At 49.8% G+C, this 4,651-nt stretch overlaps 1 long non-coding RNA gene across 1 annotated transcript; it reads left to right on the plus strand.

Annotated features, from left to right (window-relative positions):
• The first annotated feature begins 1,766 nt into the window (after positions 1-1,766).
• LOC141407399 (uncharacterized) lies at positions 1,767-4,426 on the plus strand. The gene is made up of 2 exons (XR_012416333.1): positions 1,767-1,912; positions 2,985-4,426. It is a non-coding gene; the product is annotated as an uncharacterized lncRNA (long non-coding RNA).
• Positions 4,427-4,651: the final 225 nt, after the last annotated feature.

Genomic DNA, 4,651 nt, shown 5'->3' on the forward strand with positions numbered 1-4,651 from the left:
TCTGTCTGTCTTGCCGGCTAACTCTGAACTCTGGAGAGTACTCCTTCTGAATTAAGTGGGGAAGGGGGACAGACGTGTCCGGCACCTTCCCACTTTTCGCCCTGGGGGACGCCCTGGCGGTAGTCTGGGAGAAGGCTAATGACTCGGTCAGCCTCCTCAAATCTGTAGGCAGGCCGCCCCTGCCGTCTGAATATTTTGTAATCTTGTGGCGCTACTCTCTGGCTGCGCGGCTTCTCCTTACTTGTCTGGTCTTTGTTTTTGTTACTTTTGTTTTGTCCTTGTTTGTTATACGTGGACGAAATAAGACAGACGTTGACGACTCCTTTGTCTCTGACCCTGACTCACTTCCCTGACGTTCGGGCTCGAGCCCACAACCTCTCCATAGAATTCTGTAAGGGACGATGGCGAAAATTCTGCTCGTCCAAGTGGCCTACCCTCCATGTTGGGTGGCCCCGGGACGAAACATTTAACCTCCCAATTATCTTACAGGTTAAAGCAACAGTGATGGATCCTGGGCCACACGGACACCCAGACCAGGTGGCCTACATAATTACTTGGGAGGATCTGGTCCGAAACCCTCCCTCTTGGGTGAAACCCTTCCTCCATCCCCCTTCCCCATCCCAATCTACCCTCCTTGCCTTAGAAGCCCCAAAGAATCGGAATCTGGACCCGCATAAGCCAGTCCTCCCAGATAAACCCCAGAGGGATCTCCTCCTTCTCGAACCCCTGCCTCCTCCACCTCAGAACCCCCTTCTGGGACCTCCACCTTACGCTTCACCCTTGCCCCCTGTCTTGTCCCCAGCTCTTTCCTCTACCACCTCGGCCCCTACCCTTTCTCCAACTTCTCCCTCGGCCCCTCCCTCCACCCCGTCTCCTCCTCCAGCCCCGCCCAAACTCACCCCTCGGACGCCGCCGCCGACACCTCCTCGTCTCCGCTTGCGGTGGACTGAGGACCCAGAAGGCCCTTCCACTTAGCAATCCTCCCTTTTTCCCCTCCGTACTGTCAGTCACACAGTCCAGTACTGGCCCTTCTCTGCCTCTGACCTCTATAACTGGAAGACCCATAACCCTTCCTTTTCCCAAGACTCTCAGGCCCTAACCTCGTTAATAGAATCCATTCTTCTCACCCACCAGCCCACCTAGGATAATTGCCAGCAACTCCTGCAGGTCCTCTTAACCACTGAAAAAGGCAGCAAGTCCTCTTGGAGGCCCGGAAAAATGTGCCAGGACCAGGAGGCCTCCCAACCCAACTTCCCAATAAAATAGACGAGGGATTTCCCCTCACCCGCCCGGACTAGGACTATGAAAAGGCAACAGGTAGGGAGAGTCTCCAAATCTATCGCCAGGCTCTGTTGGCGGGTCTCAAAGGGAAAAAAAAAAAAAAAAAAAAACGCCCCACAAATTTGGCCAAGATAAGAAAGAAACCCCTAAGGAAAAGGAAGCCAGGTTAGCGAAGGAACAGATAGAGCGAGAGGATCGTAAGAACCGAGTAAAAGATAAGCATTTAACAAAAATCCTGGCGGCAGTTGTGAGAGAGAAAGGACCAGGGAGAGAGGGAAAGAAGCGGAGGCGGCCAAAAGTGGAAAAAGACCAGTGTGCCTACTGCAAAGAACAGGGGACTCGCGGAGGCGTTAAAGACGAAAGAGGGCGCGGCCAACTCCCGGGGGGACGGCAGGCCGAGAGCGCAGCGCCCAGGCCTGGCGCCAAGCCTGAGCCCGCCGGACGGAAGGCGGCCCCGCCACGGGCTCAGCTCCGGCCCCAGCCCCGCCAGCATGGCCGGCCGGACCGTACGGGCCGAGACCCGGAGCCGGGCCGAAGATAACATCAAGAAGGTAATGGCGACCATCGAGAAGGTCCAAAAATGGAAGAAGCAATGAGTGACTGTAGGCGACACTTCCCTTCGTATCTTCAAGTAAGTGCCAGTGGTGGACCCCCAGGAGGAGGAACAAAGGCGGGCAGGTGGCAGGGCAAAAAGATCCCGTGGCCGGGAACGTCGGGGCAGGGGCGCCAGTCCCCGAGGGGGTGGCCCTCTCATCCTGCTGGATCTCAATGATGAGAACAGCAACCAAAGTTTCCATTCGGAAAGTTCCCTGCAAAAAGGCACAGAGCCCAGTCCTGAGGGCAGCCCCCAGCCCAGCCGCCCTGTGTCACCTGCCGGACCCCCAGAAGGGGTCCCTAAAGAGGCTAAGCCCCCACGGCTGGGCCAAGAAAAAAATCCCGGGGGCATAACTGCTGGCAGCACTGACGAACCCCCAATGCTGACCAAGGAGGCCCTGGCAATGATCCAGCAGATGCATGCCTGGACACACTTGAGTAATTGAAAGCTAAAATTACTGATTAAAAAAACTGACTTTCTAATCCCAAAGACAAGTACCCTCGTAGAACAAGTGACATCTGCCTGTAAGGTCTGTCAGCAGGTAAACGCTGGGGCTACCCGAGTGCCAGAAAGGAAACGAACTCGTGATAACCGCCCAGGAGTCTATTGGGAAATAGACTTCACTGAAGTAAAACCTCACTATGCTGGATATAAGTACTTACTAGTGTTTATAGATACCTTTTCAGGATGGGTAGAAGCCTACCCCACCCGGCAAGAAATGGCACACATAGTAGCCAAAAAAATTTTGGAAGAAATCTTTCCTAGATTCGGACTTCCCAAGGTAATTAGGTCAGATAACGGGCCGGCCTTCGTTTCTCAGGTAAGTCAGGGGCTCGCCAGGATATTGGGGATTAATTGGAAATTACATTGTGCCTATAGACCCCAGAGCTCAGGACAGGTAAAAAGAATGAATAGAACAATAAAAGAGACCCTTACTAAATTGACCTTAGAGACTGGTTTAAAAGATTGGAGACGCCTCCTATCCTTAGCTCTGTTAAGGGCCCGGAATACACCTAACCGTTTTAGGCTCACTCCATATGAAATCCTCTACGGAGGACCTCCCCCTTTGTCAACCTTGCTTAATTCCTTCTCCCCCTCCGATCCTAAGACTGACCTACAGGCCCGGCTAAAAGGACTCCAAGCAGTACAGGCCCAAATCTGGGCCCCCTTGGCAGAACTGTACCAACCAGGACATCCACAGACCAGTCACCCCTTCCAGGTGGAAGACTCTGTCTACGTTAGACGGCACCGTACTCAAGGACTAAAGCCTCGGTGGAAAGGACCCTACATTGTTCTCCTGACCACGCCCACAGCCATAAAAGTTGACGGAATCTCCACTTAGATCCACGCATACCACGCCAAGGCTGCTCCAGAGACGTCCAGACCAACACCACTTGAGACATGGAAACTCCGACGCTCCGCGGACCCGCTCAAGATAAGACTCTCTCATATCTAACTCCTTGCTTATTGTTTGCCCTTCTTCCCTGCGCCGTCTCTAGTGTAGTTTTTGACACTAACCCCCACCAGCCATTTAGCCTGACCTGACAGATAATTAATTTTAATAATCAAGAGGTCTTAAATAAGACCTCCGAGAATGCTCCTATAAAGACTTGGTTTCCAGACCTCTATTTCAACCTAAAAAAAAAAAAAAAAAAATAGCAGAAAAGATAAAAGACACAGGCCCCCGGTTTACTGGTCCCACAGGAGTCCTATTAAGGACTCCTCAGGATAGACAAGAATAAAAAGGACAGGCTAGAAAAATGTCCATCAGCCGGAACAGGTTTTATGCCTGTCCCGGATACAAGACAGAACCAATAAAAAAACTTGTAGAAATCTGACTCACTTGTATTGCAAAAACTGGTCCTGTGTAACTACTAATAATAAAAAGTAAAAATAAGCCACAAAACCTTAGTATATAACTATGCCCTTTGTCCAGCCCTGTACCACAACCCGATATTCAGAAAATTGCAACCTGGTTCGCATCAAGTTTAAAGATGCGGCAAAATCTGATAACAGATAGATAACAACAAAATTAATATAAGGTCTCTATTTATACCAGCACAACCCGCCTAAAATTCCCCTCCAAATCAGACTATTAGTCAATTCAGACACTGCCCCTGTTGCAGTAAAGCCAAACCAGGTTTTATTAAAAGCTAGAAAGCCCCCGGTTTCCATATCGGAGAAGCCCCAACTAAAAACTCCTCAAAGCACTTCCCCGCCCTTAATCTCCCTCACCCTCGCCGACATGTTAAAAATTAAGGTAGCGGCTGGAGTTAAGACCAGGACAGCAGCCCTAGTGCATAGTAACCATCATCTGCAACAACTTAAAGTAGCCATAGAACAATCTATCACAAAACTTAAAGAGTCCTTGACTTCTCTATCTGAAATTATATTACAAAACCAACAAGGACTAGAAATTGTCTTTCTAAAAAGGGTGGGCTCTGTGCAGCCCTGAAAGAGCAATGTTGTTTTTATGCAGATCATTCAGGAATAGTTAAAAATTCTATGGCAAAACTGAGAAAAAGATTAAACAAGAGAAAAAAAAAAAAATCTCAACAAAGTTAGTTTAAAAATTAGTACAACCAATCCCCTTGGCTTAGCACCCTAATCTCCACCATCTTAGGACCCCTCATCCTGCTCACGCTCATCCTGACTTTCGGGCCATGCATACTCAACCACTTACTCACCCTTATTAAAAATAGATTAAACATAGTACATGCTATGGTTCTGACCCAACAATACCAGACCCTCAGGACTGAAAAAGAGGCTCAAGAT

The sequence above is a fragment of the Macaca fascicularis genome, chromosome 7 (genome assembly GCF_037993035.2).
Source record: "Macaca fascicularis isolate 582-1 chromosome 7, T2T-MFA8v1.1".
NCBI classification, from domain to species: domain Eukaryota; kingdom Metazoa; phylum Chordata; class Mammalia; order Primates; family Cercopithecidae; genus Macaca; species Macaca fascicularis.